The sequence below is a fragment of the Microtus oregoni genome, unplaced genomic scaffold (genome assembly GCF_018167655.1).
Source record: "Microtus oregoni isolate MIOR12 unplaced genomic scaffold, Mior012 000037F_ref0000500, whole genome shotgun sequence".
Taxonomy (NCBI): Eukaryota; Metazoa; Chordata; class Mammalia; order Rodentia; family Cricetidae; genus Microtus; species Microtus oregoni.
In genome coordinates, this window is record NW_024543096.1 from 17,260,608 (window position 1) to 17,283,778 (window position 23,171).

The following is a 23,171-nucleotide window of genomic DNA, read 5'->3' on the forward strand; positions in this document are numbered from 1 at the left end:
GTTGTCAGTTTAAAAAAAATCGCAATGACATTTCTTGATAAATATGATTTTTCAGCAAAATTTAATGCATAATATTCCTGAGACACCGAGGAATCATTAGATTTTTAAGTACATGAAGGTTTTCAGAAATGCATAAAATCAGTTAATTTAAGTAATTGCTCAGTTTTCCAATGTAAGGAAGTAGTAGCTGTAAAGAATAGATGAAATATATATATATATAAAGTCAGATTTGATTTATTCATACTAATTAATAATTAAATCTTGATAAATTAATTGAAAAAGGAAATCTTGCTTAACCTATCCAGATCTTTAGTTAAGCATGATTCTCCTCCTTATAATATATTTTCAATAAGAGCAAAAGCAAATAATACTAAAATACACTCAAAAGAGTCTTTTGTTTAGATGATGAAAAGATATTTAATATTCTGGAACAAATAGTAACTTCATTTAATTTTTTTCTGAGACGTAGAGAATTCCATGGGAGCAGGGAATGCTTCAGAGTTCTTCAGATTATTACCTGAAGCTGTTACAGATTTTTATCTACCAAGAGACATGCAGACACTAAGACATAGTCTCCTAATAAGGTGTCAGGCCAGCTAAAATGATGTAGCTTATAGTTTTAGTGTATCTGAGACTATCAGAGCTAAACTTGAGTCATGTCTAAAGTAAATTTGTGATTTTGTGATTTCTACAAACAAATTTAAAAAAAAAAACAAAAATCAAAACAGGAGGGTTTCCACCTATACAATGTACCAAACACTAAGCATGTTTAAGGGGCCTCTGAATTACATTACACTCTTCACATCACACATGTGCACACTGGTTTGAAAGATGAAGCATTTACTAAGTGTATAAACTAGAGTTTTCTAAATTATATTATTGGCTTTATGATATGAATCTCAGATCCCTGTTGATACTTTTTATAGTTTTGGAAATTCTATACATATTGAATTTATCTTAAGTATAATAATAACCTTCCTGAGTTTACTTCAATATTCAATTTTATTTTTATTGTCATACCTTATTTCTTTTCTCCTCATGTAACAAGTTATCCCTCACTTAACATAGACTTGAGAAGTCAGCCACCAAGTGCAATGGCATTAAAGCATAACATAGGAATTTAGCTAAAATAGGCAAATGTGGTTATGTAATAGCTAAAGCAATTTAAGTAGCTTTGGAACCCAAGAACCTAATTTGATTATTTATCCAGAGCACAGTAAATATGAATAAACAAAAACATGGAGGAAATGGAAGGTTACCTCAAACTATGGTGGACAATGACAAGCTGAGCATGGGGACAATATAGAGAGTTCAATACAGAGAAAAGCGATCTAATATTTCATAAAGTACTAAAAATCCTTAGAATCAAAGATATGCTAATATGTAAGGACGCCATTTTCCAGATCCAAGAGGGTAAAATGTGTAGCTTAATATCTCTTATCACTTGGAAAGAGGAAATCAGATAGAACAATATTGTAATTTTATTCAGCCTGGAAAGTTAATCTATGACATCTTGGTTGGAAAGTGTGGACTAGCAACTGTCATGTTAACCACTGGGCCTTTCTCATAAAACACGCTCTCCTTATCTTGTACAACGTAACACGTAAAACCTTATTTTGGTTGTCAAGATCTAAAAATATATGGATGTGTTCTATTTTTCTAGCTCCCTCCCCCTGCCAGGTTCCTGCATGCTATGGGCTGCTCCAAGAAAGTGAGGTTGAAACTTTGAGCCAAGCAGATCTTTCTAAATCCTGAACCTACAGTTTTCCTCCGGAAAGAAAGAGCGTGTAAAGAAAACAGCAAGGACTACAAAACAGTTTGTTCACAAAGAGGTATTGTCTGGGATTACCCAGTGCATTACCTTGGAACTCCTCCGGGAGAGTAAAATGCACACAGCGCCTTGCAACTTCTGGGGAGTAACGCTGTGGCTGCAACCCTACCCTACCACACTGACATCTGAAACGGTTGTACACTGTTTCCGATGTCAAGGCACTGCGAGAACGGTAAGCTTTTGGAGTTTCACCTTACTAGGTGTCTGAGGGTGGGAATGGTGCCTAGGTGATATTCGTAGAAGTGTCAGAAAGAAAAAAAAAAAGATGGCAGCTTTGTTGAGACTTTGAACCAAGTTACAAATGCATAATGTCGGGGCATGAGGAAACTGAACCTAAAGCACATTGCAGGAGGAAGGACAGAATCATCGACGTTAAGGACATTACAAGCGGAGGAATTATAAGCAGACTGCATTTATGCTGAAGGGTTATCCATAGGGAAACTGTGGCAGAGGACAGCGCTGGGAAGACATGGCACAGGCTACGGAGACTCTAATGTATGTGGCACGGACCTCAGATTTGAGTGTTAGGGAAAGGTTTCATACATTTTACATGTAAATTCCTTTTAAAGAGAAGTATATTTATTTCAGAAGCCCCCTGATTTATGTTATTCATATTTAAAATATAAAAATAGGTTAAAATGGTTTAGCATATACCTCTCAATATGAATGATATGATGCAATTTGTACATCTCAAATACATGTTTATGTCCTAATCCACAGCACCTGTAAATGTGACCTTATTTTGAAATATGGCCTTTACAGATAGAATCAAGTTAAAATGAGGCCAGAGTGGTACAATAATTGATGTTTGTATAAATGAAGAGAGATTCGGGTGCAGAAACACAAAGACGCATGTAGAGAATCCCACAAGCTAGCGGAGGCAGCGGGGCCTGCATGTCAAGGATGGCCAAGCGTGTCTTTTCACAGCAGGGCCCAAGAGGGGGGCTGTGTGACTTTCCCCTCAGTCTTTCCAAGAAGAAACACTGTGTTCATAGTCTGACTTGGAGCAAATCAGGACCTGTATGAGGGAATATAATTCCATTGTTTTAAACACCTTTTAATGCTTTATTATCTGCAGCCACAAGAGAGTAATGAAATCACAAAAACAGAAACGGATAATTTAGAAAATACTTTCCATCTGTGAACTAAAATGGTCAGTATTCGACAATTCTGTGGACCAAACAAATCAATCATTGGCTCCTTGACATGGGCCAATCTAATACGTAAAATCATGATTTTTCTTTTCAAAACTTCATGCCATTTTGAGAATGTCAAAATAGTGTTACAACCATCCAAGCTTCAATTGCTCTTTCAGGATATTTTAACATAATCCTTAAGGCAAACACTGCTCCTGCTGGCCTTTGGAAGCCAATTTAAATGGCATTACTTTGTAACTCTACCAGGCTTTGTTTACATAGAGCTAACTTTAGCTTTAAGGCTTTATTGAATTCTGTATCCAGTGATTATATAATCAACTTATCTCTGGAACTGGGCTTAGAATATAGTACTTTATTTATTATAGTGCAATTTGTTATGTACATTGGGGTGCATTTTGATGGTATGAGATCAAATGTTAATTTAATTTACAGGTTTTTAACTTGTGCATGGCTGTGTGAATCATGTGATTACTCAATCATCATGCAACTTTATTAGTAAAAGAATTTCAATAAATTCTGTTTAATGACATATTTTAATATCATGAATTATTACTATAAATCCAAATGAGTTGGGATTGAAGTCAGGTGGGTATTAATTCTGTATTGGAAGGTCATTGTTTTCATGATTCAGAAGATTATTGTACTGACTGAAATATCACAGAGACAGAATAAGATATTCAGAACGAATTCATCGCTATGGTAATCAGTTTGAAGACTGTTAAGTATTGCTAGTCAGGAAACATGGTCATACTTAGCTTGAGAAAAATGTATCTGGTAATAAAATGCTGGTGAAAAGAAGGCCCCGATCAAAGATCAGAGCTCATTGAAGTCTTTGGTACATCAAGAGAGACATATTAAGAGGACATTTGAGGGACCAGGCATCAGAGATGTAGCAGGGTACAGTTGAGATATAAATGTTTCCCAAGAATACTCATAGCTCCAATCCTAAGACATCTAAATTAGTGTGACCTGTGCTATAAATCTCTGAAGGCACAACTGAGAGAGGAATAAGGGAAAGAATGTTTCCAGAAATCTGAAGATATGAATTTAAGTATTAGGTATTAAATTTTTTATGTTAAGGCATTAATCTCTTCAGATCTCAGATTTTTCACAATGATAGTAATATATGCTCAAATCACCACTCTATGCAGAAGTATTATGTCATGTCATCATATCATCATATCTCTTTAATGAGTTGGATAATAAAACAGGGAAGTTTTAATTATCATATATATAAAGCATTTTCATCATGGTTTAGAATTGTAGGGTAATTCACATCATGGCTTAGACATACCAACAATAGCAAAGCATTTGTACACCACATGGAGAAATTTTGATTTGGACTGAAATTGCTTTAGTTACCTACTCCTTAAAACAAACTAGGCCAAAGTTTTGTGAATTAAAAGAGTAGATATTAATTATTTATAGTTTTATGCTTCAGATGTGAATGAAGGCAGGGCTTAGAATGCAGGACTTCTGTGCTGTTGCTGACAACTGGGGTTTGTTTAGGGATATTTACTTTGTGAGAAAGCCAAGATTCACGTGATTAACTCCTTATTATGGCTAACTGCAGGGCAAACTCACCCAATATGCTGAGGGGGTTTGTTCTTCTGTTTGTTTTCTCTCGCTTCTCTGTTTCCTCATCTCCCTTTCTTTCACTCTATCCCTTCCTTTTCTCCCTCCCTCCTTCAATTCTTTGCTCCTCTGATTTCAATAACAGAAACTTCTAGCCTTCTCAGTGTCCAGACACATATTTTTTTTTTCATAGTCAGAGCAGAAGCATGTTAGTTCAAATTCAAGAAAGTGAAAGGATATTTCCTAACTTTTGTCAGGGAACATAGGTTACAGAGGAGAAAAAAAAATCAGTGAGGGTCCTTTTAGAGACAGATTAGGGGCAATTCTTACTTTTGAGTGCAATGCCATCTGTAGTTATTTTAAAATTATTTTTATTTTGTTTTATTCTATGTGTATGGGTATTGTGCCTGCATGTATGTCTGTGTACCTCATAGAAATCAGAAGAGGGTATCTGATAACCTGGAACAGGAGTTATAGGTGGTTATGATAGTACTACTTGTAGGAGTGCATGAGATAAGGCAAAGAGGAAGTTCCCCCACCCCACAAACAATGCTGGATAAAGGAAGACTATGGAACCTTGGGTATGACAATAACACAAGCATCTAGGATGGGCCTGCATAGGAACAACTGGAGAACCACCATAAACAGGCTGGACATGCATGCTTATGCATTGCTGGGGCATAAATGATGATGGCGATGATGATGACGATGAGCTTCCAGGGAGATGTGGGAGCTGGACACAGGTCTTCAAGAAGAGCAACCAGTTCTCTTTGCTACTGAGCCATCTCTCCAGGCCCTGTAGTTATGCTTTAAAAATATGTCTTACAATTTAGCACTGTGGATGAAATGTTTATGGGTCTTTTACAATGTTAGAGATTTTTTTCAATATGCCCTGAAGCATGAAGAGAGGAAGGAGGTCTGGTTATGTATAATGCTATAATGCTCACTATAGTTTATGTTGAAACTGGGTGACTAAATACCAATCTCATTATTTTACAAGATGCTTAAAATATTTTACTATAAACACTTTGAAGTAATTCTAGACTATCAAGAAGTATGATATATATTATATAAATATGTTTGGAATCTTATCCCAGCTTTTTTTTTTAAAGTGACAATAAATTATTTCATTAATCACATTGTATTTATCTTCTTTCAGAAAACAAAACAATGACATTAAGAATACTAAGTGATTATTTATATTGTCCTTTATATTATTTAAGTAGTCTAAATGAGAAAGCATTTTATAACATTTAAACATGTGTTTTACAAATAATAGACACAAAAATTTTAAGTCAAAATTAATCATGAAAGTGCTTTGGATTTATTGTTTTGGAAAATGAAATATTAGGTAGGTAAATATTTGTTTATCAGTGTAATGAGAGTTCTCCAAGTCCACTAAATAGAAAAATCTGCTACTCAATCCATTCCATTTCCTTAAGAGAGTCAACATTTCCTATACATGTGAGAAATATCAAACTTCAGAAAGACAAACCATGATTAATTGAACTATTACAAGAATTTTCTTCTAAACGATAAAGGAAAGACGAGAAGAGTAACAAGTCACTGTATAAAACTAAGATTCCATGATATTCATAAGGATATTTATATTTTCTCCCCCCTCAAGTTACCCACTAAATATACAGTTTAATACACACTAAAGATTTTTTTTTTAACCAACTACATTTGTCTTCTTGTTAGCACATCCCTATTTGTTTAACTTTCAACAGTTTGGTGTTATATATAACTAAAATTTCCCAGATGGAACAGCACTATGAATTCAATGAAGATCCACTTTGAACATTTTTTTGTGAACCCCAACATTAATAACTACCTTTCTCTTTCGAAAAGTGCAATAGGGAATGATTAAGCTGTCCTAAAGATTAGGCAGTGCTTCAAGCAGCCATTAACTACCCCGATGCAGTGTTAGTGGAGCATGCTCACCTGTTATTTACCTTTGACTAGGGATGTCTATTTAACCAAGAGTCTGGCTGCCTTTCTATCCACTGGGAAAGTACCGGGTAGCGAAGTGAAGCAGATAGATTATACAGCACCAGGAAAGGTTTAATGATTCGGGCTAAGCTGAGTAATTACCATCGAAGCAGGCATTCTCTAATGACAACTACCCTAATATTCAAGTAAGAAATATGCAAAAACGACACAGCTGTCACAAAGGAAGTGACCATTAATTAAATACAAAACTAAAACGAAGTAGCACAGTCATTCAATATTCTGAGTTCTAATGATTTTCCAAGGTTTATTTTTTATTGATTTTATTGAGCTATACATTTTTCTCTGCTCCCCTCTCTCCCCCGTTCAACCCTCTCCCATGGTCCCCATGCTCCCAATTTATTCAGGAGATCTTGTCTTTTGCTACTCCCCATTTAGATTAGATCCATGTATGTCTCTCTTAGGGTCCTCCTTGTTGACTAGGTTCTCTGGGATTGTGAATTGTAGGTTGTTTTTTTTTATGCCTAAAAGCCACTTCTGAGTGAGTACATATATTTGTCTTTCTGGGTCTGGGTTACCTCACTCAGTATGATATTTTCTAGATCCATTCATTTGCCTGCAAATTTCAAGATGTCATTATTTTTTTCTGCTGTGTAGTACTTTACTGTGTAAATGTACCACATTTTCCTTATCCATTCTTCAGTCGAGGGACATTTAGGTTGTTTCTAGGTTCTGGCTATAACAATGTTGCTATGAATATAGTTTAGCACATGTTCTTGTGGTACGATTGAGAATCCTTTGGATATATACCCCCAAAGTGGTATTGCTGGATCTTGAGGAAGGTTGTTTCCTAATTTTCTGAGATATTGTCACACTGATATCCAAAGGGGCTGTACCAGTTTGTAATCCCACCAGCAATGAAGCAGTGTTCCCTTTACCCCACATCCTCTCTAGCAGTGTTTTTGTTTTTTTTTGTTTTTTTGTTTTTTTGGTCTTTCGAGACAGGGTTTCTCTGTGGCTTTGGAGTCTGTCCTGGATCTAGCAGTGTTTTTGATTTTGGCAATTCTTACAGGCTTAAAATGGAATCTCAGAGTTGTTTTGATTCGCATTTCTCTGATGGCTAAAGATGTTAATCAGTTCCTTAAGTATTTTTCAGCTATTTTAGATTCTTCTGTTGAGAATTCTCTGTTTTGGTCTGCACCCCATTTTCTTTCTTTTTTGGTTTAAAATTGGCCTGTAGAGGTGTGTGTGTGTGTGTGTGTGTGTACTTGAGTACATATTATTGTTTTATTTTGTAAAACTCAGATACACATAGGTCTGGGGTCTGCTATAAATCAGTTTTAGCTTTATGCTAACTCTAAAAACCTCTGTTCTTAAAGGTATATAACATGTGGTTTTTATTACATAGAGGTATATATTTCTCTGGGGATATATATTCACTCTCTTATCAGATTTTTCAGAGTCATCTATTACCTATAAAACATTAAAAACTCCAACTAAGAAGAAGGGCATGATGGCATGCTCCTATTATTTTAGCACTGGGGACAGATAGAGAAACTCAGATTCCTATAGTTCATTGGCTAGCCAGTCTGGCCAAATTGATGAGCATGAAGTCCAGTGAAAAAACGTGTCTCAAAAAATAATGGGAATTCACTAAAAAAGACACCTGACTTCAACACACACATGCACACATGTTGTTTGTGCACCTCCTCACACATGTGCCCACATCCACACCAACATAGATACTCCCCCTACAAACACCCAACTTAGAACATAGTTTTCTGTGAATGTCTAGGGACTACAATCACACTTTTAATTCTCACAAAAGAGGCAGAAATAAGAACAGAGACAGGAGAGAGAAAGAAAAGAAGACACAGAAACGCCTTCTCTCAATTAGAAAAAGCTGAGGCCTGCAGAGGAGGAAGCCTGTAAGAAGATAAACATATGTAGAGACATCAGAGGGGACCCCAAGATCAATGCATCACTCAACCCTTGGCAGGGAAGTTTTTTCTTGCAGCAGGTGGTAAGTAATACAGAGACCCACACCATGGCAACAGACAATATGGAGAGAGAGAGAGAGAGAGAGAGAGAGAGAGAGAGAGAGAGACTTTGGAGTGTTGACTCTGAGTGATATGCTTATATCACAGTTATCTCCTGCAGCCTCAGAGATCTACAAGGAGGAAGGAACAGGAAGATTTTAAGAGCCAGAGGCGGCATATGATTTTAAGGAAACAGCATTTTATACACACACGGCCAATGCATATGGGAACCTATATACACTGCAACAGCATGCATAGGACCTGGACACACTCAAGCCAAAGTCCCACAATGGAGGAGGAGAGGCAGACACAAAGTCCCACTCTTAGCTAAGAAGCTGTTTGCAGTCGGTAGATACTGTGAGAGTGAAATCGGCTTCCTTCAATTGAGTGACACTGAGTTCGCCGACCACACACCACAAGGGCGGACTCATGCTCAGGAATATAGTTCACCAACATTAAACAGACTCCATGGTTTTAGTGGCTTTTTACTTTTCTTCCCTTCTTTTTTTAATAGTAAGAAAGAAAATAGATTAGGGTGGGGAGGGAAGGGTAGAGGATCTGGGTGGAGTTGGGGAGCAAAGAAAATATGATAAAGTATACTATATTTAATTATCAAAGAATAACAACAAAATATAGCAGTACTGGTAGTAGAAAATATGCTCAAGGTCACAATGAAATCAAGAGTGACATCTTTTCTGAGGTATAGATGATTCCTACATTGACAAAAGGTTTCTGATAATTCCCAAGGCAAAAGCTCTGCTATCAGATATGAGCTGAGATTTGGTTTGATATGGATGTGTTAATTAGTCATTTTTATTATCCTGTAATGAAGATGCATATCAAAGCGTCTTATTGTTTTCTGTAAATATAGGGTAGCCTTTCCTTCCAGCTAAATCTTCAAACGAGAAAAGAACAAATTCCATTACAGAGCAGCTTTGGCAACAGGGAGACTTCTGTCTGACGGGAAGTTAATGAGTCTTACTTGGTTGGACCACATATGATGGCTAGAAATTAGCTAAGAGTCTATGATATTTTATTCTAACTACAAGAATTTACTCAAGTCATTTTTATTCTTAACAGATTCCTGGAAGTCTCTCACTTTTCTTCTAGCCTTGTTTTGGAGAAACTTTTCCATCAGTTTTTCCATCCTGTATTTTGATACTATGTTGCTAGGTATTGTGGACCCAGAAGAACAAGAATTCTAAATGTCAGTTCCTCAGTAGCCCAACTAGTGTAACGAGAAGAAGTAAAAATAGATGACTTTCAGAGAACTCAATGCTAACCCTTCTGTCTATTTTTGTCTGTATTCCTCCTTTCTTTTCATCTCCCCTTTTTCCTCTGTCCCTCACTTTCTCTTGCTCTATTCCATAACAAAAGGTTTTGCAGAGATCAAACTGGTGCAGAAGAAAAATATGAATTAGGTTGTAGAGTTATTTTCTAGACTTTAAAATAGCTTTAACCATGGTACTCAATTTTCTATATTTGAAGCCACTCTACATCCATTGTAAGCCACGTAATAAATACTGAATAATATTTTCTACAGGATGACAAACCTGTGACCCAAATGTTCCAGTACATGGAAGGCTCAGTAAGTTTCATTATGCAAGAAATGATGTTTTACTATTTTAAGTTTAAAAGATTCTTTGAAAAATGTCTTTCTAGGATTCAAAATACTCCTTAAATATAATAGGGAGACTTGATCACTAAAAGCAGCATACAAGTAAAAGCTAACAAAAACTAAGTAACATTAAAAAGAAATGATTAAATAGATATCTTAACCTTAAGACATGGAATAACACTGCACAATAAGAGAAAACTATAGAAATACTTTACTCTTAATTATATATTTTCTGATTGTGGTAGTTTATTTAGAGAGTGGCACTAGTCATAGGTGTGACCTGTTGGAGTAGGTGTGGCTTTGTTAGAGGAGGTCTGTCACATCACTAAGGCCTGGGCTCTGAGGTCTCAGAAGCTGAAGCCTGGCCAGTGGGTCATTGTTACTTTCGGCTACTGGTGGATCCAGATGTAGAAGTCTCAGTTACCTCTCTTGTACCATGTCTGCCTACATGCTGTGATTCTTCCTGCCGTCATGATAATGAACTAAACCTCTAAAACCATAAGCCAGCCCCAATTAATTGTTTCCTTTATAAGACTTGCTGTCATGCTGTCTCAACACAGGAATAGAAGCTCTAAGACACTGATCTGCCAAGAGAGGGAAAAGTTTTGAGTATTCTACTAAAATCCCTGTTGATTCTGTAAATTAAATATGCGGTCAATTCTATTATAATCTAGAGATAGTTATACCCCAAAGTTATCTGGGGGTACCAATGAGCTAGTGGTGTCAAACACAGTCCTTTAAAAACATTTCTTTTTAAATCAAACCGAAGAATTCAGATATAATTCATTTAAAAAAACCACCTTTGAGTTCTGCAGTAACTTTGAACCAATAAGTACATGCACAATCTAATATAAATGAAGAGAAATAAAGATGGTATTTCAGCTTATTTAGAAGACCCGGTAAAGAAGCAGGGACTTTGTATGAATAGTCATTAACATCCAGTTGTTCACATCACTTCTCAGGAACAACTTCACAGGAGGTCATTTTTCTTGATTCAAAATAGTCACAAATTTCATTTTGGCTTATATTATACCTTATGGCTCATCAGTAATAATTTAGCTTTGATATTTTTGCAAAAAAGAAAACTTTTAAGATTTCCTGTTTCTCCTAGGTGGAAGCATGAATGTGAAAATATCTAACTAAAACACACCAGAACATCATAATCCAAGGAACAAATGGAAATCAAGCCACCATGGGCTTCCCCATGGGAAGCACAATTTTCTCAGTAACAGCCAACTCATTAAGTGTGTCTAATACAATTCTGTATGTGCATTGCTTTTCTTGATTTCTTCATTGTAGCTTTTGTGTCTTACCAGTATATAAAATATTCTAGATTTTTTTCAAACACACCTTTGTATTTGAAATTATCATTTTAAAATTTTCTATTGAACACAGATGAATAGCAAAATACCTGGATTATTTCTTTTGGAACCTTTCAAATTTCAAATGTCAAATAGAGGTGATATCCTTTAGTGTATCTCATATCTTTAATAGTTCTTACTAATTCAGTCTCTTTGATAAATTATATTAGGCCTTTCACATGAAAGTATTTAAGAGACTCCATTCTACATTGGCATCTTAAACTGTTTCCCCAAATTTCTGGATTTCATACTCAAGTAAAATTTTGAGTTGCTAGGCAATGGGATCCTATAGACATCCTTCAAACATAGGCTGTGGCTAATGGTATAGGTTACCCTCCACAACCTGATGGTGAGACCCTATTGCTGAAGGTATCACAATCTTATCATGGGACATGGAGAAAACTACATGGTCCTCAACTGGGAGCTTTGTCCTGGCTGGATACTGTTCATAGCGCTTGAAGGTACTGTACACGCCACCGGAGGAGGAAATCATCATACCACCATCTACAAAACAACCTGCTTGTAAGATACTCCCACTGCTGCAACTGTGAGGTGCCACAATTTGAATATTTGTGCATGCTATAAGAGTAATTAAACACCTTTTTGTTGCATGTAAGACTTGCTTCATGAGATATAACTTGTATTTGACGCCATCAATGAAACCAGGAAGCTGAAGCTAGGTAAGCATGGGAAAACCTACTACTCTTTCCCTACAGGAAAACCTACTACTCTTATTATGGTAAATGAACACCATAATAGGTTTTAATAACACATTGCTATTCCTATAGATTAGTGCATCAATAAACCCTCATTATATTAGTTTCATCATGCAGTCGGTAGTAATTAGCATGCAAACCCACAACTGGTTAATGTGTAGCCAATAAGAGATCTTTAATATTATGTTCTAAGTGGACACATATAATATCCCTCTTCAATGTGCACGGATCTGTGTGGATGCGGGGATGGAAAGATTGTGAGACCCAGAGGTAGTGGATGACTTCAAAGAAACAGCATTTTCCTGATACAACAGTCCACAAGCACATACAAACTCACAGAGGCTGTGACAGTATGCACAAGACTGGCATAAACTCATGCTAGACAAATATCCCAGCACGGCAGGGGGAAGTCCCGCCTATAGGCAGGAAGCTAGTCAGAAATGGTAGATTCTGGGAGAGAAAGACCATTAAATTTAGTCAATGGAGTGATCCTGGGTCTATTAAACACATTCTAGGGCAGACTTCATACCCAGGATTAACTGGCTAACATAAACTGTGCTCCATTGATTTTTGGTTGTTCAATTTTTTAGAGTAAAGGAATAGCAAGTTAGTTCAATATTGATATTTTAAACAATGTGTTCTGAAATGAGTAGCAGTGGTTCAAACATACCAAATGTCAGTTAAATACAAGTAATAAAGGATGTTAAAGGAGAAAGCATTGCTACTAAATGGAAAAACTCATCAGTCTATGGGTTTCTGCTTACATCCCCCCTGGTGGAGTGAGGCTTATTATTATCATATGTTATTTCCAAATAATTCTATTTGTCTTTAGGATAAATTTTGCTTTTTTCCCCCATGAGAGTGGAAGATGTTGTTATGGGAATTAACGAGATATGGGAAGAAAAAGAGATTCAGACTAAAGTATTCTATATTAGGCCTAGAGAAGAGAGCGTACTGTTAGTTGCTGGGGATGTGAGCAGAAGTTGTCATGCCGCTGAGAAGTTGAGAGTGATGTTTAAACCAAAGACTCTGAAAGCCATGTTGACTGAATTCATGGCAATCTACCCTGCAAGCTCAACAGCAGAAAATGGAATTTATGCACAAGTTTCAGTCTTTTGGGGTTGCTAAGTGACTTATAAACAAGAGAAATTTATTTCTTAGAGTTTTGTGACCTAGAATGTTCAGTATCAAGGGTCATCATCCTCAAGTACTTTTAATGTGCAAACACAGGTTCAAAAGCTTTTCCAAAGACTGGCTTCCTACTCTGCCTTCAGAATATAAAAAAATGCATGGAAATATTAATTTTAGCAAGTGACAGTAACAAATTAATATACTTACTCTGAAGTGTTATTATATTTTAGGGTGACAATAGACGAATTTTTATGCATACATGAATGGCTAGACACATTTTTGTGTGGAAATGTTAGAGAACAGGCAGAGAAAACAAACCTTGAAAACAGGTTTGTGAGGAAGGCTGCGAGCAATAGATAGGTTTGTGAAATGGTGTAGTTATTACAAAGTTATAGACTTCAAAACACAAAATAACAGGAAGTCAGTAAAATACTGACTTTCATCTAAATTGTATCTTAAGAACTACTTGTGTAAAGTGCATGGTCTCTGATCTAAACAACTCTGTTCAAGCAGCTGGCTTTCCAAACAAATAGGAGAAAAATGCTTCTTCCAAATCAAGATTCTTGGTTTCCAGTGGCTTCTACCTCTGGTAGAATCAAGTAGAGAAGAATGTGTATCAATATCTCTCAAATCAGTCACTCATTAGACTGTTCAACTCATAGTTATTGAAAACTACTCCATGCTATCACTCAGCTAGGTGTGACTACAGAAATAAAACATTCACTCTGACTTTCAAAACACGCATGTTTTAGTAAGGCCTACAAGGTAATTAAAGAGCATTTGAAGTAAGTTAAGAAACAGAAAATAAATGTGCTTATTACCATGATAGAATTAGTCACAGTGGCTGGGGAAGACTGAGAAGAGTCCCCTGGTCCAGAACTGTGGGTGTGTAGAGCCTTCTTTAAAGGACAATGATTTCTTGAATTAAGGATACATTGGAGTTCTTCAAATAACAGTTTCAGAAAAAGATGCTGTTGTAATTGTAGCATGAATGTTGTGAGTACCCACTCTCTGATTCCATCTAAAGCCTATTCCACAAGATATAACTTAGGCAGCCTAACTGGGTGAAAATTTCATAGCTAGTTAAGTCATATGACCTATGGGAGAATTGAATACTTTCGTTCTGTTTATAAATTGACCTCTAAATTCTTATCATTACGCCTAGAGATTTAAGCATCTCAGTTGTCATTACAGAAGCTTCTCTGGAAATTGATATAGAGACCCATGGCTGATCAACATGCACAGAATAAGAGACTGTGGAGGGCTCAGCTCTAAACGGAACATCCATTTGACATTCCTCCTTCCAAGGTTCAGAGATTATTGCAGAAGGGGAATGGGAAAATCATTGTTAGAACCACAGGGAATAGACATCTACAGCGAAATAGTAATTACGGGACATCACAGGTCATTGCACACACGAGCTCACTGTGACTTGGACTGCACACACAATATCTGCATAAGATCAAGAAAACACTCTAGATGAAGTCCCACACTTCTCTGGGAAGCTCTTGATAACAGGAGGAGTGTCCTGTGTAGCCTCTGAGAGGCTATACATGCCCTGGAAGATGGTTTTACACCTACGTAAATAGAAGCAGCACTAAATGGATTTGGGACAATTTCTCTCTCTTTTTTTAAAGAGCACTTGATGGACAGTGTATGTATGATGGGGAGGACTTGGAAGGAAACAAATGATGTAGGATTTAATCAAAACACTTTACAGGCACTATGAGAACACCAGCAATAAAGGAGTCTAAGGATAACGCTTTCTAGAAGAAATAACATCAGAGTTAGTTAAAAAAATAAACTCAGAATATTAGTTTCTGTTGTTATAAAGTTTCCTATGAAGTAGTTCCAGAATATAATGAGGAACCTATAGTAACAGTGTTATGGATTCTTTGTAAGAGCTAGGCACTGTGTTGTAAAGAGCTATACCCAGCATTACTTTTTTCTCAGTTTCTACAGCAATTCTATCAAGTTTTAGTTTTCAGTGAAGAAACTGAATGTCCATGTGTTGAATAAACATTCCAGGGTCATAAAATGAATGACAGAACCATGGTTAGAACTTACAATGCTTGGTTTTAAAGCCCAATATGTTAAAGGCCATTTAGGACCAGCAAGAAGGCTCAACAAGCAAGAGGGCTGGCCATCCAGGTCTGACATTCATCTGAATTTGAGCCCTTTAACCCACACGAAGGGAGGAGAGACCCAAATGCCATAGATTAATATCCTATGGAACTTCCACAACTTCCTCTTAACTTTCACAAGCCTGCTCTGTCCATCCATTTGTCCCATGTGCAATCATTCACACACACGTTAAAAAGTTGAAGACTATTTAATAATTTAATATTATATCTATATAGTGTATGCAAATGGTATCATATGCCTTAATAATAAGAAACATTTTTTTTGGTGGACAGTTAATTGTTACATATGCAGATTTTCAGTTGCTAAGGACCACTATATCAGAATAAAAGTAGTGTTATTGCAATGTGTCAAAAATAGTGATCCTGAAAATAACTTGATGTGAGAGTTTCATATTTCTGGGGAGAAATGCTAGCACCCTCCCTCCACATGGCAGGCAGTCTCTCAAGTGGTCACCAATGATTTCTGCTTCTTAATACTCAAACCTTTTGTGACTGTGTCCTCAAGAACGTAGGCTGCATTTATAGATGTGACCCTAGTGATAGAATGTGGTAAAAAGTATGGGTGTTACTTCTAATACTAGGGCAAACAGACAGTGTCTTTGTATCGCGGATACTCACTTACTCCATCTCTGCCTCCAGAGGAACAAAAAACAGTGGCAAGAGGGAGTCCTGGTAGAAATCTCAAGAACAACTTAGAATATTTCTGAGTCCTATATTCCTAGATGTGTTCATGGAAACAGATTGTTTCCTAGCTCATCCTAGAGATACCTGTAGTCATGACCAATAGGCACTTTAATGATGCCCTGACTTACAGACATGTTTTTCAGCCTTGTAACAGGCCTGCAGTGAGCCACAGGCACCCGAGGAAATCTGTCCTTACTTCCTGACCCACAGCGATGTACAGTTGCATATACTTATTGTTCCAGACATTAAGACGGAGGCTAATTTCTTTCTCAACAACACTGCTTGATGTGTCAAAGTTATCATCCCATCATATACACTATAGGTCCCTGGAGACAGTTTTGTGTATGTGCAGTTGGATCACACTGTCTAATTATACCACGTACATACTACTGAAGAAAGTAATGTCCCGGATGCGATTGCTATCTCTAATTGACAATAAATCCCTAATGAAATCAAATCACCTCAGAGTAATAATCTTTATTTTCCCCCTGCAAAGATGTATTTCTAGTATTTCTGGAATATTTTTGGAAACTGTGTAGCAAACCCTCAGGCCAGCGATCACAGCATGAAGTCAGTCATTCGGGCTTCTGTATCTATTCTCTACCTGATCGTTCTGCAGTCTGAATATTAGGTTGATTCTTTATCCTGTATCTCTCTCTCTCTGTGTGTGTTTAGGAAACTACAGTTCTTACAATATAGTTGTTATTGTAACACATACAGTAGAGTTAAGTAACTGCTGAGATGTAACAACGAGCACTTTCAAAAACAGCGAGGTTTCAATGCGCTCCTATAGCCGAAATTCATGAGTATATAGGATATTTATACTGCTTAAATAAGCACCTTTCACTGTGATTTTTCCCCTCAAGTCGTAGACAAAGAAGAAGGCAATTTTAAAATGGAGTCCTTGAAGTCCCCCACCCACCGCTGATGTGTGCTTTCTCAGTCTCATGAGTCATGGCTGTGTGCATACAGTTGGCTCAGATGAGCTGGCACCCTGGAAATGGGAGCAGCTGCGCTAAACAATTACGAGGCTCTAACTGAGAAAATGTCTCGTGGGGGACAAAGAGCCAGCTGGGCATTGCTGGTGCTTGCCTGGTGGACGTTTGTTAGTTTGTATGAACACTAAAATTCCCAGGGCAGCAATCAATGGGGGAGATAATTCCACCAAGAATACATTAACCCCAAAAGAGCTGCAACTGGAGAAGACCCTTTGTGGGAGAGCAGTTTGCCTTCAGTGAGGCAGCCTGGAAGCTGGGGCTGAACACCCCAGATCTGGAAAAAGTCTTTGGAGTACTGTATCTCATGAGGGAGATTGCTGCCTATTAACAAAACTCAATTTATCAATCCTTAGTCATTTGAGTGTAACTTGCTGAAATAATACCCTTAAACTTTCTGATCCAAATTATACTGGAACTCTATACATAGAACAAACTCTCAGTATTCATTTTGTGAAGCATATTTGTGATATCAAAGGCTGTATCAGAATATTAATATTTTCTTGGCATTACTGTCCAATAATCCCTCAGCACTTTGATCCACTCAGTAATTCAAAAAACTTCATTATCTGAGAGCCATCATCTTCCTTTTTATGAATATAGATGCTAAAATGAGTTAATCTTTTAAAGCAGATTTTATATTTTCAATGTTATGTATATTTAAAATAAAAGTTATAAATCTTGAACTAATGAAGACTTTCTTCCCAGTTCATTGAAAATTACTTCCACTTTACTAAGCAATCTATCACTTGCTCTTTATCGTTAATAGCATAGGTTCATTAGTGCACTCTATTAAATACACGTTTAGAACTCTTTAAGCATACCTAATCTTGAAATAATCGATGAGACAATTGTTAACCCCATTATGATTCTGACTAAGTCATGATGGTGAAACACGGTGTTTCTTTTCCTTGTGAGTTGAGAAGAGAGTGTCTTTCCAGGGAAGATTTGCAGGTTTGAAGATACACAGGATAATAGCCCATTCTCACCTCTGGGAAAAACACAGATTCTAAGATGTTCAAATGATTTTATGCACAAAACATCACATTTGTAACAGCCCTTTATTATAGCAATAAAAATGCTCATGGGTTTGAAGCAGACCATCAGATTTATCTACGTGTTTGGTACCTCGGGTGGAAATAAGATGCCTAGAACGTGAATGGGCACATAAACATCATCCCTCAGTGGTACTAATGTACCTGATTTAAAAACAAAAAACAAAAAACAAAATTGTATTCGAAACAGCAAAGAAGTAGGGGACTCTTACCTGATCCCATGCAACTGTTAACTTGGAAACTAAGGTCATTCTGGATAGTCTACAGATTTTTGTTACCTCTGACTCAGCCTACAAGTCAGAAATGCTCAAAGCACAGTCATTGTACCGCAAAGGGAGCACAAGAGACAAATCCAAGAGGAGGTGGAGCTTCTAGTGTGCAGGCTGACTGACTGGGAGCACTGCCAGCACCTTCCATTCATTTGCACGACCCTCCTCCCGCCCCCCTCTGCTCTCCCCTGCCACTCACTGACACAAATCACCACAGGGATCAGTCTTGAGACAAACTGAACCCCGAGTTTGTTTTCAGTAGGCCTCAGGGAGAGAAAGGATGGAAAAAGGGAGAAGGTAAAGTTTTGTTTTTTTATTTCCTATTTTGCAGTGGATGGGCCCCTGAAAAACCATCTCTGTCACTTCTGTCTTTGCAGAGAAAAACACACAGAAGAATAAAAGTAAACGGTGCAAAACCATTTTGTTCTTATTCTTATTTTCCATCTCCTGTTGTCTGAAAAGAATACTCCATTCTGGTTTTGAAAGTAAACTCCCATATTGATTTAGAAAGTAACTTAGAATATTTCTCTTTTCACAGAGCCTTTAAGGTAGCAGGGGAAGACAGTCACAGCCTGACCACAGAGACCTCCTAACTGTGCTGGAAAGATTAGAGTTAAAGGAACAGTAGAAGAGCAGACAATGTGCTGCTGTGTGACTTTGCCTCAGGGGAAGGAAGCATCCTTTAGGAGCCAGTATTTAAGATGTGCTAGGCTGGATATGGCAATGGTGAGGGTACCTAGACGTGATACCAGATGTATGCCCTGGGCAGGTGTTGTTCCCTTGTAACACTACAACTCCCAGCATCCCTCTGGACTCCAGCGCACGCAAGCGCGGGACACATTTCCCAGAAGCCTTTGCATCCTCTGTTAAAAGCAAGGACAAGCCATGAGTTCGCCCCTTCCCTTCCCCTTCTTGTCCCTTCCCTTTGTCCCTTCCTTTCACTTTTCCTAGTGTGTTTTCCCCTCCCATTAAAAAGTGTACCACGTGGTATCGCCGCGTGTCTGTGTCTTTTCTAGCGTAACCCTCGTCTAACCCGCAGGAATTAAGAACAACCCGCGGAAATTAAGAACAACAGCAGGGACTCGTGAATTGTTCCTCTGACGGGAAAACTAGGCTTCTGTAAGAAACTATGCCCTTCTCTTTTTACCAGTTACAAACTCTACCTTTCTTTTTAATCATCTTGATAGTAGTATGTAGACATCTGGAATGAACCTTCCAACAAGATGCTAGGTCCTGTTTTAGAATGTAGAGGATCATGTGTTCCTCACTGGTAAGTTCCTCGTAGATTCAGATACCATCTACTGACATAGGGTTTGATATCAATTTGTCATCAGCATACTCTGACTCTGGTAAGGCAATCCTGGAAGATATCTTGGTCTCTGATCTCATAATTAACTTTCCTCTAGCATAGATTATAAGTTCTCCCTCTTCAAACCCACACTGATGAGAACAGGAGATAGAAAGTAGTCCGACCATTTGTGGATGGACGCTTAAAAGAAATCCCACACTAGCTCAGAATTGAGAAATAGATTGTTATTTATTTAGGGGTAGACTCACAAATCAGAATCCTCTGCTTGAATGAAGATCAGAAACTGAATCTGGCAGCCGGAAAAGAGGCCGGATGCATGCTCTACATCTGTATATATAGTATAAGAGGCCACGCCCCAGTGAGCGGGTAACCACTGACTGTAAGACTTCCTACAGCAGCCATTTAGGGATAGGGAACGTGATTCTTGTCAGAAATGTCCTTAGTTCAGCTCTGACTAGAGGTCAAGGGTGCCAGAGGGGGCTCGGGTTCTTGCTCTGGCTTGACATAGAATTTCCTCTCCTTTCACACAACCGAGATGAGCATTAGAGCTCAAATGTGTGTATGTGTGTGTGTATGAGTGTGTGTGTGTGTGTGTGCGTGTGTGTGTGAGTGTGTGAAGATGTGACAGAAACCAAAACACCTGGACACCACATGGATGGCTTGAAAAGACTGACCAACTCACTTTCTCCGGCATCCCTGCCGTTCCTGTCATTAAGTCTTAGGAAAAGCCCCTCACCAGCAGCTCAACTCTACCCGCATCCCAGGAATCACTTCTCTGAAAAATCTTGGGCATCTCTCCCTCTATTTTCATCTTCCAGCTATAATCCTACAACAAAACTTCTTTCTCAGCTCTCCTCTGTGTGGCCCACAAACTTCATTCTTTCAAATGAAGACAAGAACATAGAGCCACCAACTCAGCGAAAGTCTTGTGTGATCATGAATATTCTGCACCCTAGCTCCCAAGTTAAAGTTTAGTTGAGGCTAGCCTCTATGGCACTCAGTGACCTCTCTCTTGCTCTAACTCAGTATCATCTACTTATCAGAATGTACAGCATGTTCTCAGGCCAAGTCGCCACCTGAATTAATACAGATTTGACATTACAGAATTCTGAATGAGCCGAGCGTTGAGGTTTTATCATGGCTGTATGTTCTTACCCTTCCCATCCAATATTAAGCCAGTGAATCACGATCCATTGAAGTTTCTGGAACTAATTTCATTTCTCACCCTCTGCCTGCAACTGGCATGAGGTAGGCCCTTGGGCAGTTTAAGCTCCTGACCTACTTCAGCCTTTCTTTTGTGTTCTGGAAGGTATCACAGTTTAGAAAGCAGTTTAAATCCTAGAACAGGTCGTTAATCACTGTGGCTCCCAGGGCTTTTCTGGGGCTTTTGAAATAGAAGTTGATCTGATACAAATAAAACATGTGGGGGAACTTTTATTTTAAAAGCCTCAGATCTGGTCACAGAAATCACAAGGATGGGGAAAGAAGAAGTACACTCTACATTTTTGTGAGTGCAATGGCTAAACTATTGGAAAATTCTTCTCCTGACAGAGTGGAGCCATTCTGGCAGGATTAGCTGAATGAAGCCCCCACAAGACCTCTTTTTCATGATAGAAACATGTACTCAATCTCTTGAATTCATATCAAATGCTTTCTGATAAATTGAACTAATATCTGAAAACAAACATAGCCCATTATTTATTGGCTAAGCAGTACCCATACATAGTGGTCAGCTGTGATTATGCTGTTGAAATATTGGACTTGGAAGGCTCTTTTGAGGTGGATGTTTTATGAACTTAATAAGCTCTTCTGGGTTTCAAGTAAGCATATTCATTTATTTTATGAGAGTAAGGGGCAGTACCTAAAGAAGAACTAATGGTTCAACCCAGACAACAATTAACTTTCAAAACTTCAACACGACTTGAATAATGTTGCTCCTTTTTCAACTTTTATAAATGAGAAGTTGTCCTGCTTTGCCCCTTATAACTGTGACAAAAGCCACAGCCAAAGCAGCTTGATGAGGGAAGGGTTCATTTTACCTTGAAGGTTACGGTCTGTCATTCATCGGAGTCAGGACAGAGATCAGGCAGGGATCTAGAGGCAGGAACTAAGCAGAGACTGTTGAGATTGCTCATTTCTGACTTTCTCCTCTACAGCTTGCTCATCCTACATCTTTATATCTCTCAGGACCAGCTACCAAGGGGTGGAACCACCCCATTACTGTTGATCAAGATAGTGCCTCACAGACTTTCCTACAGGGCATTTTGTCAATCGTGGTTCCTTCTTTCCATAAAATGCTAACAATGTAAATGCAGGGATCTCTCCCTGCCCCCACTCTCCCAGAGTGTGTGTGTGTGTGTGTGTTGTGATGATGACTAGATCGCTGGAGAGTATGACTGGATGCCAAGAACTCAAGGGTAGTGACTTTTCTCTTCAGCCTGGTGTGCTTTTAATGAGGACTTGTCAGGCCCTTCTCCTTCTGCCTTTTTGCCTTGACTCACAGATCTGCAGAATAAGTGTAGGAATTTAGTTTAATTTCAACTTCATGACAATATCATCCAGGATTGTATCGGAAGGTTTTGAAAAGGTAACCAGAGACTCTGTGGAGATTTATCTTGTGAAGGATCCCAACGTTTCCCAAGGTTTTCATGAAACTATTTTAAAACATTAGGAAAAGAAAGAAAACCTGTAGTTGAAGGCAGACACTAAATTAAGTGGTGAAAACTGAATTCCCTTTACTTAAAATAGGAACTCTGTTTTTCAAACCTAAAGCATATTGAAATACTATTAATTTAAATAGATATCTTTGCTATATATGCATTTTCTTAGTTTACTTAATCATTAGAGCATTGTAAATGTTTCATTGTCTAGTAAACATAGGAAGTCCAACACGTTCATAAATGTCTTTGAATTTTGAGTAATACTCGCTTTTCAGAGAAGACTGACTGACTGAATCCTTAACTGCTGAAGGTAAAAAAAAAGGAAATTTATCTGTGGTATTGAATGACCTGAAGAAGGCAGAGAGACAGAGAACCCGAGGGCCTGTCAATAGAACCAGGAAGCTTTTTTCTAAACTTTATCTTTCACTTTCAATCGGCTCCCCTCCCTCCCTTTTTTTTTTAAAGATTCTTTTTTTTTAATATTTATTTATTTATTATGTATACAATATTCTTTCTGCGTGTATGCCTGAAGGCCAGAAGAGGGCACCAGATCTCATTTCAGATGGTTGTGAGCCACCATGTGGTTGCTGGGAATTGAACTCAAGACCTTTGGAAGAGCAGGCAATGCTCTTAACCGCTGAGCCATCTCTCCAGCCCCCCCCTCCCTCCCTTTTTAT

General features: G+C 37.9%; 1 protein-coding gene across 4 annotated transcripts in view; it reads right to left on the reverse strand.

Moving 5' to 3' along the window:
* Nucleotides 1–23,171, reverse strand: part of Kcnh7 (potassium voltage-gated channel subfamily H member 7) — a 421,266-nt gene that overhangs the window by 82,374 nt on the left and 315,721 nt on the right. The window lies entirely within an intron of this gene.